This window comes from Doryrhamphus excisus, chromosome 13 (genome assembly GCF_030265055.1).
Source record: "Doryrhamphus excisus isolate RoL2022-K1 chromosome 13, RoL_Dexc_1.0, whole genome shotgun sequence".
In the NCBI taxonomy this organism is placed as follows: domain Eukaryota; kingdom Metazoa; phylum Chordata; class Actinopteri; order Syngnathiformes; family Syngnathidae; genus Doryrhamphus; species Doryrhamphus excisus.
Window position 1 is genome coordinate 4,186,135 of NC_080478.1, and position 14,435 is coordinate 4,200,569.

General features: G+C 32.1%; 1 protein-coding gene across 2 annotated transcripts in view; it reads left to right on the top strand.

Moving 5' to 3' along the window:
- The first annotated feature begins 10,945 nt into the window (after positions 1 to 10,945).
- The window catches only part of LOC131140397 (leucine-rich repeat and immunoglobulin-like domain-containing nogo receptor-interacting protein 2), a 54,758-nt gene continuing 51,268 nt past the window's right edge, over positions 10,946 to 14,435 (top strand). For both annotated transcript variants that reach the window (XR_009132402.1, XM_058090785.1), the window contains exon 1: positions 10,946 to 11,210. The gene's annotated coding sequence lies outside the window, so the exon portion shown is untranslated. The remainder of the gene's footprint in view (positions 11,211 to 14,435) is intronic.

Here is a 14,435-nt window from a genome sequence, read left to right on the forward strand (position 1 = left end):
CATTGAAATGATGTTCTCCGATTGTGTGAGTGTGCATGGTGTGCAGCATAAAAGCATGAAATAAGGCCATGGTTTGTCTATATGTGCCCTGTGATAAGCGGTAGAAAATGAATGAATTACTTATGTTCTGTTCTGATTAGCAAAAAAACGGAAAATTGTAGAAATCATTTAAAAATCAGTGAAAATAATAAAAAATGGCCGCTACCGAGACAAACGACTTTTGAAAAATTAAAATAATTATTCTTGGTAAAAAAAAAAATGTTCATATTTTTGGGTGTGGCTTACATAAAAAAAAGATTGCTCCATTTTTTTCGAACTTTTGGAACAGATAAATGACGAAAACTATACTGATACTGAAGATGTATGATAGAAAAGGTAGTACCTAGTACCTTTGAAGTACTTATAAATCTTCAAATTTCATTACTCTGCTACATCGCCAAAACAAACGAAAGGAGAGCTATTTGTGTTTTATTAATACGACTGGCAACCACTCGAAAGTGTGATCATTTGTCATAAAATAGAATCACGAATGTCTGAATTGAGCAGTTATAAAAATACTGAGCGTTGATGCAAATATTCTTTGGCGAGCTACAGGTTGGAGACCCCTGACATTGACAGTGAGCTACATTTGTAAAATCCCGAAAATACCAGTTCCCCCGTATCTTCTACAGGAGTGTGATAGTATCATAAATATGGATATGGAGCTATATTCCTGGTCCATGTTAGCATAATGCAATGCATTGCACATGTATGAGAGATGGAATGTGAGACGCGAGCTCGCCCCACACACCCCCCACACACCCCACTCGCCCCACAGTGGAGTGCTGTATGAGTTATTGAATGGAAACGGAATGAAATGTTGTGTAAGGCTGCAAAGATGGATGAGTCTACTGCAGAGCGGAGGATGAGTCAGGTGGCTTTTCTTTCACTTACTCAAACTTCTCCGGCTTTCGGTTCTGTCAAATAACTCGTGTCCTTTTGTGATCAGGGACCATTTCATTTTTGGGGGGGGGGGGGGGCTCAATTCCTCCTGGCGGGGACAGCAATGTTCAAATGTTCCAAATGATCCAAAACACATGAACACATATGCAAAGTAAAAAAAAACAAAAATACTGTAAATGACCAAAACGACTCAATGTGTCAAAATTATTGTGTGGTTAATGGTTACAGACCTGACCGCAATAATAATAATAATAATAATAATAATAATAATAATAATAATAATAATAATAATAATAATAATAATAATAATAATAATAATAATAATAATAATAATAATAATAATAATAATAATAATAATAATAATAATAATAATGATGATGATGATGATGATGAAAATAATAATCATCATCATCATCATCATCATAATAATATATATAATATATATAATAATAATATATATATATATAGTATTAGTGAGGATAAGCGGTAGAAAATGAATGAATAATAATAAAAATATTATTATTATTACAGTATAAGTTTATTATTAATATTAATAATAATAATTTTTATTATTATTATAGTATGACTTGATTATTATTATTAATAATAATTATAATTATTATATAAATAATATTATATAATTATTTATTATATTATGTAACTAATAATGATGATGATGATCAAAATAATAATAATAATCATCATCATCGTCATCATCATCATCATAATAATATATCTAATATATATAATAATAATAATAATATATATATATATAGTATTAGTGAGGATAAGCGGTAGAAAATGAATGAATAATAATAATAATAATATTATTATTATTATTACAGTATAAATTGATTATTATTAATATTGATAATAATAATAATAGTCATTATTATTATTATTATAGTATGGCTTGTTTATTATTATTAATAATAATTATAATTATTATAGAAATAATATTATATAATTATTTATTATATTATGTAACTAATAATGATGATGATGATGATGATTATTATTATTATTATATGGAATTGGTAGGAATTGATTATTATTATTATTATCATTATTATCATTATTATCATTATTATCATTATTATCATTATTATCATTATTATCATTATTATCATTATTATCATTATTATCATTATTATAAGCGGAATATGTTTGTACTTACGGCACAGAAAACCTGTTCAGGACACTCTAAATACTGTTTTTACAATGATTAGAGCCCTCTAGATATTTAATATTAACCCTATAGTCACCTTTACACTACTACTACCGTATATCGTAGATATAATCATAGAAAAACAAACCATAAATAAGACCCGTGCTTGTGTGTGTTACAAAAATCCACATTGCCAAATAATGCATGTTAGGTTAATTGGAGACTCGCCCAAAGTCAGCTGGGATAGGTTCCAGCATCTCAACTCCAATGAAGATAAAACAATAAAAAGCCGTCTTTGGCGATAAAGTTTGGTGCGTATTAGTAGTGACACCCATTAGCCGGTCTAGTAAACCACAACATATGATATTGGCTTAAACTGTATTTATATTTTTGTTAATTTTCATGTCTAAAAATACTTCATTAAGGCCAGGAATATGTAATACTGATGTTTTAGATTGGTTTGTGCATATAGTACATTATGTGTGGGTTTAGACGTTTTTGTGCTTTGTATTCTGTTGTGTTGTTACGCTAGCAACAAAGCTATTCAACTATTGTGCTGTCAGGAAATGGGCTTTGTACACAAGACTGACTCAGACAGCTGCACAGGGAGTTCAGATCAATATAACACACACACACACACACACACACACAACGTCCTCCATGTTTGCTTTTCACTCTAAGTGATCCAAATATTCAGGTAAGGGAAATATAATAAAAGTAATAATAAGCATAATGAGATGGGTATTTTTTTTTTAGCTTCATTCATTCATTTTCTACCGCTTAGGCTGGAGCCTATATCAGCTGACTTCGAGAAAGAGGCGGGGTACACCCTGGACTGGTGGCCAGCCAATCACAGGGCACATATAGACAAACAACCATTCACACTCACATTCATACCTATGGACAATTTGGAGTGGCTAATTAACCTAGCATGTTTTTGGAATGTGGGAGGAAACCGGAGTACCCGGGGAAAACCCACGCATGCACGGGGAGAACATGCAAACTCTGGAATTGAACGCGGGTCTCCTAGCTGTGAGGCCTGCTAACCACTCGATCACCGTGCAGCTGGTATTTTTTTTACATTATATTCACAAATACATCCATTTTTGATGAGACATATCTTCACTAATGTCACAAGGAAATGATGGAGCCTATCCCAGCTGTCTTCTTGGGGCGAGAGGCGGGGTACACCCTGGACTGGTGGCCAGCCAATCACAGGGCACATATAGACAAACAACCATTCACACTCACATTCATACCTACATATATCTAAATATTGAAAATAGAACATAAATAAAAAATACTAACATGCTTTGTATTTCTGGCCCTGGAAAAATAAAGAAAATAATGTATTTTTGTTAATATTAATATTTTTTATTAATATTATATTTTATTTGATAACAATTTTATATTATTCATATATTAATAATTTTATATATTAATATATTTATATTAATAATTTTATAATATAAAAATAATATTATATTTATAATATTTTACATATTAATATTTTCATTCATTCATTTTCTACCACAAGAGTAGATCTCTTGCGACAAACAACCATTCACACTCACATTCATACCTACATATATCTAAATATTGAAAATAGAACATAAATAAAAAATACTAACATGCTTTGTATTTCTGGCCCTGGAAAAATAAAGAAAATAATGTGTTTTTTATATATGAATGTTTATATATGAATATATTTATATTAATAATTTTATAATATAAAAATAATATTATATTTATAATATTTTACATATTAATATTTTCATTCATTCATTTTCTACCGCTTTTCCGCACGAGAGTCGCGGGGGTGCTGGAGCCTATCCCAGCTGTCTTTATTAATATTAATAATTCATGTTGTTGCTTTGCTTATGGTTCCCTGACAGACATCCCTTGCATGCACCGATTATTGGAACAATTTAACGTTTACCTCTGAGCCACTTTTGTTTATTTGCTCCTCCGGGGCACCTTACGGTGAGGGAATTACTCCGCAAATGCGAAAAATGTATTATGCAATATTCACAGCATAGCCAAGAACAATGAGGAGACATCCATCAGTTTTCCTCGGCATTCCCAGGACTGTACTACGATGGCGACGGACCAAGTGAGGTATTTTGGGTTGCTAGTAAACACGGAACACTTTAGCTACTCCTTAGCTCCAGGGTGCTGCTCGGTTAGACATAAAAAAAAAAACTGAATTTGAGATATTTTTATATTTTTGCCTCCCAATGGACGGGTGGACACCTCCATTTTCATATACAGTGGATATAATAAAAGGATGTCCCTCGGTTAATGAAGAAAAAAAGCATATTTATATTTTTACTGATTGTAAAAGTACCAGATGGAGGGGTAGGATTTAATAAGCTTTGCTTCTTCCTACTCCTTTTGGACATGTGGAACTGGGAACTGATTATGGGATGCATTCAATTGTAATCTGATGCATGTTCAAATGAAATAAAACCATTAAAAAAAATTTTTTTTTTAATTAAAAACATTTTTTTAAATAAAAAAAAATAAATTAGGAAAGCAGGAAGTGAACAAATGTAACAGTTACTGATTGTAAAAGTACCAGATGGACGGGTAGGATTTAATAAGCTTTGCTTCTTCCTACTCCTTTTGGACATGTGGAACTGTGAACTGATTATGGGATGCATTCAATTGTAATCTGATGCATGTTCAAATGAAATTAAACCATTAAAAAAAATTGTAAAAAAATTAAAAACAATTTTTTTATTAATTTAAAAAAAAAAACTTAAATTATATTAGGAAAGCAGGAAGTGAACAAATGTAACAGTTACTAAAAAAAATTAAAAACAATTTTTTTTATTAATTAAAAAAAACTTAAATTATATACACACACTCAACACCGTATCGGCACTGTTCTAATGACATCACAAATGATTAAAAATTAATTATTAAATTAATTATTAAAAATTAATTACATTTAATGAAAAAAAACAAACAAATAAAAACATTTTTTAAATTAAATTTTAAAAAATTAAATAAAAAAACTTACATTACATTTGTTCACTTCCTGCTTTTCTAATGTAACAGTTACTGATTGTAAAAGTACCAGATGGAGGGGTTGGATTTAATAAGCTTTGCTTCTTCCTACTCCTTTTGGACATGTGGAACTGTGAACTGATTATGGGATGCATTCAATTGTAATCTGATGCATGTTTTCAAATGGAAAAAAAAACTAAAAAATTTAAATAAAACAATTAAAAACATTGAAAAAAAACAAAACAAATAAATTATATTACCATTACCATTACCATTACAGTTCCAAACTTCTACCAATATGTCAAATAGTCTCTGGGCAAATAACCATGGAGGCGAAGCCATAATAAACATAATCAAGTTTCATCTTGACATTTTAGATTGATAAACAGGAAACATTATTCCTCTGTCGTGAACCTCAAGTTATTAAACATAAGGAAGATGACATTTTAATTTTCCAACTCAAAATGTCATGTGAAGAAACTTCATCTGAGGAGGGACAGTTCCGTCTCCGTTCTTCACAACTAAGTCTTAGTTTGACAGTAACCATGTTACACAAATTGAAAGTCACTTCATCGCCGTTATTTATTCAGATTGGCACGTATGATTCGTTCCGTGCTTTTTCAGCCGACTCACACTCAGAAAAAAAAAACCTTAAAAAACTCTGGTTTTATTTGTTCCTTTTTTGCAGGCATAAAAGGCGTTGCAATAAAAGACACATTCAAACCGAAAAAAGTGGCAACTTGATGGAAAGAAGTCATGTCTTGAACGTCTTATTCATTCCGGGACCTTTAAGATTTATTTGAACGGTTCTTTTTCGAGGACGGAATGATTACACAAAGAAAAACTGCAAATTTTTTCCCTCATATAAAAAAAAACCCATAAACTTTATTATGGAAAGCAGGAAGTGAACAAATGTAACAGTTACTGATTGTAAAAGTACCAGGATTTAATAAGCTTTGCTTCTTCCTACTCCTTTTGGACATGTGGAACTGTGAACTGATTATGGGATGCATTCAATTGTAATCTGATGCATGTTCAAATGAAATAAAACCATAAAAAATGTAAATAAAAAATTAAAAACACCATTAAAAAAATTAAATTAACAAAAACTTAAATTATATGTATAATTATATGTTGAAATAAAATTAAACCATTAAAAAAATTAATAAAAAAAAATAAAAAACTTTTTTTTTTAATTAAATTATATTAGGAAAGCAGGAAGTGAACAAATGTAACAGTTACTGATTGTAAAAGTACCAGATGGAGGGGTAGGATTTAATAAGCTTTGCTTCTTCCTACTCCTTTTGGACATGTGGAACTGGGGACTGATTATGGGATGCATTCAATTTTAATCCGATGCATGTTGAAATTAAATTAAACCATTAAAAAATGTAAATATTTTTTTTTTAAACACATAATTTTTTTTTAAATAAAATAAAATAAATTATATGTATCATTATATATTGAAATAAAATTAAACCATTAAAAAATAATAAAAACAATTTTTAAACATTTTAAAAAAAATGTCAAAACAGCTACAACTGTAGCATTTTTGTATCCTTGTTAAAACTTTTTGTTCTTATTGTAATATTTTAGTCCTCAACATCGTCCTCCATGAACCGAAGATTCATTTCCAACTTTTTCTGGAATGGTTTGATTTTTCTGCCTTTTGGGTGCAGAACATTTGTTGGGGAGAAAACGTGGAAATTTACAGAGTCACTCAGCCCCCCCGTCCTCTCGCCACCTTCCCACTAGATCCTATTCTTGGGTACGGGCAAAAAGGGGGTGGGTTTCAAACTTAATTAGGATCATCACAGGGCAATCTCCTTCCTTGGGGTTTTGATGATAGGCCCACTGATAATCTCCAGAGAGGTTATTGACAACATCTGGCAACCCAGGTGTGCTTCTTTTGGCCTCTTCAGAGACTAGATCCTACTGTCTGTCCATGAATACCAAGATCTTTCATGAGTCTGATGGTGGAAGAAACAAGAAAAACAACCTGATGGACTTTGGTCTTGCATCCTCCTTGTTGTGCATCTGCTGCCAGGTCTGTGGAGTCCGTAGGCCTCTTTGGTGGTCTGGCCTTGAGGCTGGTGGTTGCGGTCTCTGCACGGAGAGATTAGATGCTTGCCAATATCAACTAGCATCTTCCAATCCCGGGGCTTAAGCAAACTGATGAAGTTGAACTCTACCTCCTGAGCCTATTGCCAATATTGAGGCAGCTGACAGGAGCTAAAAAAATAAAACATAAAAAAAATGAAAAAATAAAAAAATATGGCCAAGATGGAGATCAGGAAAGTGCTTCACAAATTAGAATTTGAATATGGAGTTGACATTTTTTCATAAGAGAATTTTGATACACTATGTGGTTATTATAATTATCTCAAAACTCTACACATGTATTTGTTTACGTCAGGGGTCTCAAACACGCGGCCCGCGGGCCAAATGTGGTCCGCAGGACACAAGTTTGAGGCCCCTCGCCTTGGTATGAAAAAATTATTACGTTTGATTAATGTTCATGTTAAAGGTTAAATAACTGTTAATAGTTATCCTCCCTATCCGTGTGGAAGTGGTAAGTTTTTGGCGATTTAAGTTGAAAGGAAATAACTTGAAGGCTACCGTTTAGGTCGCTAGCTCTCTAGTTTGTCTAGGTTGAAATATCTTTGTAATGAAAAATTGTTATTTCATATTCCAGGTATTCCTCAAAAAACATATTTTTTGATATCATGCCGTTCACATTTTTAACTTACCTTTTATAAATTTTAAGAAATTTTATTTTTTGTGTTACTACCCCAACCTTCCATAAGTGGGTCAAAAATGACCCGGTCAGGTTGTTTTCTTGAAATATCTTCGTAATGAAAAATTGTTATCATTTCATATTCCAGGTATTCCTCAAAAATCATATTTTTGATATCATGCCGTTCACATTTTTAACTTATCTTTTATACATTTTAAGAAATTTGAGTTTTTGTGTTACTACCCCAACCTTCCATAAGTGGGTCAAAAATGACCCGGTCAGGTTGTTATCTTGAAATATCTTAGTAATGATTTTTTTTTATCATTTCATATTCCAGGTATTCCTCAAAAACATGTTTTTGATATCATGCCGTTCACATTTTTAACTTACCTTTTATACATTTTAAGAAATTTTAGTTTTTGTGTTACTACCCCAACCTTCCATAAGTGGGTCAAAAATGACCCGGTCAGGTTGTTTTCTTGAAATATCTTCGTAATGAAAAATTGTTATCATTTCATATTCCAGGTATTCCTCAAAAATCATATTTTTGATATCATGCCGTTCACATTTTTAACTTATCTTTTATACATTTTAAGAAATTTGAGTTTTTGTGTTACTACCCCAACCTTCCATAAGTGGGTCAAAAATGACCCGGTCAGGTTGTTTTCTTGAAATATCTTAGTAATGATTTTTTTTTATCATTTCATATTCCAGGTATTCCTCAAAAACATGTTTTTGATATCATGCCGTTCACATTTTTAACTTACCTTTTATACATTTTAAGAAATTTTAGTTTTTGTGTTACTACCCCAACCTTCCATAAGTGGGTCAAAAATGACCCGGTCAGGTTGTTTTCTTGAAATATCTTCGTAATGAAAAATTGTTATCATTTCATATTCCAGGTATTCCTCAAAAATCATATTTTTGATATCATGCCGTTCACATTTTTAACTTATCTTTTATACATTTTAAGAAATTTGAGTTTTTGTGTTACTACCCCAACCTTCCATAAGTGGGTCAAAAATGACCCGGTCAGGTTGTTTTCTTGAAATATCTTAGTAATGATTTTTTTTTATCATTTCATATTCCAGGTATTCCTCAAAAACATGTTTTTGATATCATGCCGTTCACATTTTTAACTTACCTTTTATACATTTTAAGAAATTTTAGTTTTTGTGTTACTACCCCAACCTTCCATAAGTGGGTCAAAAATGACCCGGTCAGGTTGTTTTCTTGAAATATCTTCGAAATGAAAAATTGTTATCATTTCATATTCCAGGTATTCCTCAAAAATCATATTTTTGATATCATGCCGTTCACATTTTTAACTTACCTTTATGCAACACACAATTGATCCTCCCATTTTCTATTGTTGTACGGGGTCATTTTCTTTTTCAAAGATGTAAAAAAGTGAAAAACGAAGATGTTTTTAATATGAAATAATTCTTGTGTGGTCCTAAATATAATACTAAATATCATACAAGTGATTATTCCTAACCAAAATAGCAAAATTGTCATAAAAAGGCATTGATTCTAGTATGGGTGATTTTTGACCCCCTTATGGAAGAGTGTAGGGTCCAGTCACTCGTGCATCTAAAGGGTTAAACACAAATAGATTGGACCATTGATCACTGCTAGTTATCTCACAATAGGAAAGCCTTCCAGCTCATGCTAATGTGATATTTGATTTAATTGCGTGCACACAAACACACACAAAGACAAGCAAACACACACTTAGTTTGCTCTTCATTTGATTTATCTAAATGTGACACTGAAGATGAGGAATTAGAGTCAAATAACAAATAATGTACAAATAATTCATTCATTCTTTTTCTACCGCTTATCCTCACAAGGGTCGTCACCAGCTGTCTTCTTGGGGCGAGAGGCGGGGTACACCCCTGGACTGGTGGCCAGCCAATCACAGGGCACATATAGACAAACAACCATTCACACTCACATTCACACCCTTCCGGCTTTCCTAATATAATTAAAAAAAATGTTTTAATGTGTTTTTTAATTTTTTTATTAATTTTTTTTAATGGTTTAATTTTATTTCAACATATAATTATACATATAATTTAAGTTTTTGTCAATTTAATTTTTTTATTTAATTTTTTTAATGTGGTTTTTATTTTTTTTATTTACATTTTTTTAATGGTTAATGGTACTTTTTTTTTTAATTTCATTTGAACATGCATCAGATTACAATTGAATGCATCCCATAATCAGTTCACAGTTCCACATGTCCAAAAGGAGTAGGAAGAAGCAAAGCTTATTAAATCCTACCCCTCCATCTGGTACTTTTACAATCAGTAACTGTTACATTTGTTCACTTCCTGCTTTCCTAATATAATTAAATTTTTTATTTTTATGTGTTTTTTAAATTTTTCATTAATTTTTTTAAATTGTTTAATTTTATTTGAACATATAATTATACATATAATTTAAGTTTTTTTTTATTTAATTTTTTATGTGGTTTTTAATTGTTTTTATTTACATTTTTTTAATGGTTTTATTTCATTTGAACATGCATCAGATTACAATTGAATGCATCCCATAATCAGTTCCCAGTTCCACATGTCCAAAAGGAGTAGGAAGAAGCAAAGCTTATTAAATCCTACCCCTCCATCTGGTACTTTTACAATCTGTAACTGTTACATTTGTTCACTTCCTGCTTTCCTAATATAATTATTTTTTTTATGTGTTTTTTATTTTTTTTATTATTTTTTTTAATGGTTTGATTTTATTTCAACATATAATTATACATATAATTTAAGTTTTTGTTAATTTAATTTTTGCTTTGTTCGATACTGAAATATTTCCGGCCACTTTATGTTTATGTATATTTGTAATATGAGGTTTTTTCCAGCTCATATTTTCATGTATTGTGATCCCTTAGAAATTAATTTTCATTATAATGTTGACATTGTAATACATTCATTCAATATGAAGCTTTTATTCTGAAGGTACAATCACATCAGTTCTTCTGCTGCTGCTGGCTTGATGCATCTTTCCCTTTCTCTCCTCCCTCTCTCTCTCTCTCTCTCTTTTTCTCTCTCGCTCCACTGTCATCCAACACGATCCCGATGCCTTGTTAAACCTGGAGCAGCCTCCGGGAGGGATGAGCTGCCGGGTAAATTGGAACGAAGACCGCATTAAAAAAAAAAAAAAAAGAAAATAGAAATAAATCAAGGAAACAATTTAAAGGAAGTGCAAGAACGCCAACTGAGGACTGTGTTCGCCATCTATGCAAGTGTGTGTGTAATTGTGTGTGTGTTTGTGTGTGTGTCGTGGACTCCCACTCTGTGATGTAAAAGGTGGATATCGGCATGTGGAGGATCAGGCACAAAGGTAAGACTCGTGAGGTTTTTGGTACGGGAACAGTTTTTTGTACTCTTGCTGCTTTTTTTTTTTTAGCTAAGATGCTAAAAATATGAGTCAAATGTTAACTTAGCTAGGTACTAATAAGCGTAGTCTTTGTCTGCTTATGGGATATTTGGAAATAAAAGGGAAGGGGCCTGGTCCAGGTCTTCTTGGAGGGGGGGGGGGTTCTGTGGTGATGGAAGAACATATGAAGGTCTTACTCAGTTTCGGAGGTGAGGGAAATGCGGGTGGGATTTTTTTTTCTTTTTTTTTTTTCCAAGTGCATGACGACACTTTCACACTGGGTGTGAATGGATATAAAAAAGGGGGAGGGGGGGGGCGGGTGTGACAGGTGTTTCCCATGACCATGACGCTCAACGGACAACAAGGTGGTCCCTGAAGAAGACATGAAGTTTTCTGTGTGTGTGTGTGTGTGTGTGTGTGTGTGCGTGGCCAGTCTGCATCTGAGTCCTTTTATTGGAGCCCCCCCCCCCCCGTGGAAAGAGCTGAAGGATCTAAAAAAGCACACCTCAGTTCCACATGTCCAAAAGGAGTAGGAAGAAGCAAAGCTTATTAAATCCTACCCCTCCATCTGGTACTTTTACAATCAGTAACTGTTACATTTGTTCACTTCCTGCTTTCCTAATATAATTTATTTTTTTATTTGTATGTGTTTTTTTTAATTTTTTTATTATTTTTTTTAAATTGTTTAATTTTATTTGAACATATAATTATACATATAATTTAAGTTTTTTTTAATTAAATTTTTTATGTGGTTTTTAATTGTTTTTATTTACATTTTTTAATGGTTTAATTTCATTTGAACATGCATCAGATTACAATTGAATGCATCCCATAATCAGTTCCCAGTTCCACATGTCCAAAAGGAGTAGGAAGAAGCAAAGCTTATTAAATCCTACCCCTCCATCTGGTACTTTTACAATCAGTAACTGTTATATTTGTTCACTTCCTGCTTTCCTAATATAATTTCATTTTATTTAATTGTATTTTTTTAATTAAAAAATGTTTTTAATTTTTTTTATTAAAATGTTTTTAATTTTTTTATTTAAAAAAATGTTTTTAATTTTTTTATTTAAAAATTGTTTTTTTTTTAATTTAATTGTTTTTTTTTTAATTAAAAAATCATCAGACCATTAAATCCTGGTACTTTTACAATCAGTAACTGTTACATTTGTTCACTTCCTGCTTTCCTAATATAATTCAATTTTTTATTTTTATGTGTTTTTAAAAAAAATTTTATTACATTTTTTTATGTGTTTTTTAATAGTTTTTATTTACATTGTGTGTGCGTGGCCAGTCTGCATCTGAGTCCTTTTATTGGAGCCCCCCCCCTCGTGGAAAGAGCTGAAGGATCTAAAAAAGCACACCTCAACGCTGACTTTAAGTCGGAGAAATAGGACTGAATTATAGATGAGTTACGTCCCAGCTGAGGGACCGCGGACGCCGTCTCCGGTTTTACTTCCAACCCGAGAACCGCACGTTTGTGCACCGATTAAAATCTCCGTCTGATTTCCTCGTAAAGTTGACGCTAATAAAAAAATGTTGAAAATCGGACACAAGTCGCTAAACGACAGAGGGGATGCTAACGGAGGAGAGCGAGGATGCGGGCGTTATTACCGCTTACAAGACAAGAGAGCGAGAGGCGGCGTCACATGTGTGTGTGTGTGTGTGAGGCGTTTCCATGGCAACCTGACAGGGGTGTGTTTGGTCCCCGGAGACGGTGTTGCGAAAACCAGAGGGGAAGCGAGGGAGAGATGAGAGAGGAAGAAGAAAAGTCTGCTTGTTAAGAAGGGGGTGGGGGGGGGGGGGGTGATGGAGGGAAGAAGAGCAGGTAGGAGAGTCTCCATCATCCTATTGTTTGTTTTCTCGCCTCGCTGCACCCCCCCCTCGCCCCCCGCCCCTCCATATTTTAAGCAACTTGTAGGGTTCGTCATGGTGATATTTAAGTCAATACAGGCTTTTTTTTCATCAAACATTGGGATTTTTTGCACTTTTGTGGTCCTTGAATGCACCGTAATTCAAGTTAATTTGGCTACAGAAACACTGGAGTTACTAGCGATACTAGAATTATAGTATACTATAAACCAGGGGTCTCAAACTCAATTTACCTCGGGGGGCCACCGGAGCTAGGGTCTGGGTCCCCCCCCAAAAAAAAAAAAAAAAAAAAAATTAAAAACAAAATTAAAAACAGAAAACATTTTTTTTTACAATAAAACCTTGCATTTTTCTCAAATATCTTAATTTTTATTTTTCTGCACAAAATAAGCTGAAAAATAAATAAATCAAGAATAAAGAAAATTAATCAGTAATAAATAAATATAATAATAATAATAAAACACCAAATAATAAAAAATTAAGAAACCACATATAGTTAATGGGTAGACAAATTATTATTTTTCAGAATAAAATGAACAAAGCATTATTAGAGCCCTGTAGACATGACTAAACACGACTATAGTCACATTTATACTCTTTTTATTTACAACATATTGCGCAACTGCAGGGTCTTTGAGACACATGCTAACTCGCTAACTAGACAACTAGCGACCTAAACGGTAGCCTTCAAGTTATTTCCTTTCAACTTAAATAGCCAAAAACTTACCACTTCCACACGGATAGGGAGGATAACTATTAACAGTTATTTAACCTTTAACATGAACATTAATCAAACGTAATAATTTTTTCTGGGTACATGATACCATACAGCAGGGGTCTCAAACACGCGGCCGGCGGGCCAAATGTGTTTTTTTGCCCCATTTTCCCCAATTTTTTTGTTCAATTATCTTCATAAACTTGATTCCATTGCATCAATATTCTCATATTTATTTATTTCCATAGTCGCAGAACTTTCCCCTAACCTCATTCTTCATTTTGTTTCTCATAATATTATGAATTTTTTTCTATGTATTTTTTCTTGACTAATTCAACTCTAAGCTACTTAAATATCATTATTTTTCCACATAATGTTACAAATTTATTCTCATAAAATTGTGTCTCTTTTCTCATTAGAATACAACATTTTTATCCTATTATTTTTTTATTTTTTTTTCTAGCTTTTTTTCCATTTCTGAATTTGGAATTTGAATTTTTTCTGAATTTATTCCCATAATATTTTTACATTATTCTTGTAACATTATAATCTTAATTTTCCAATTTTTTTTCCAATTTTAGTGTGATTGTCATTACAATTGT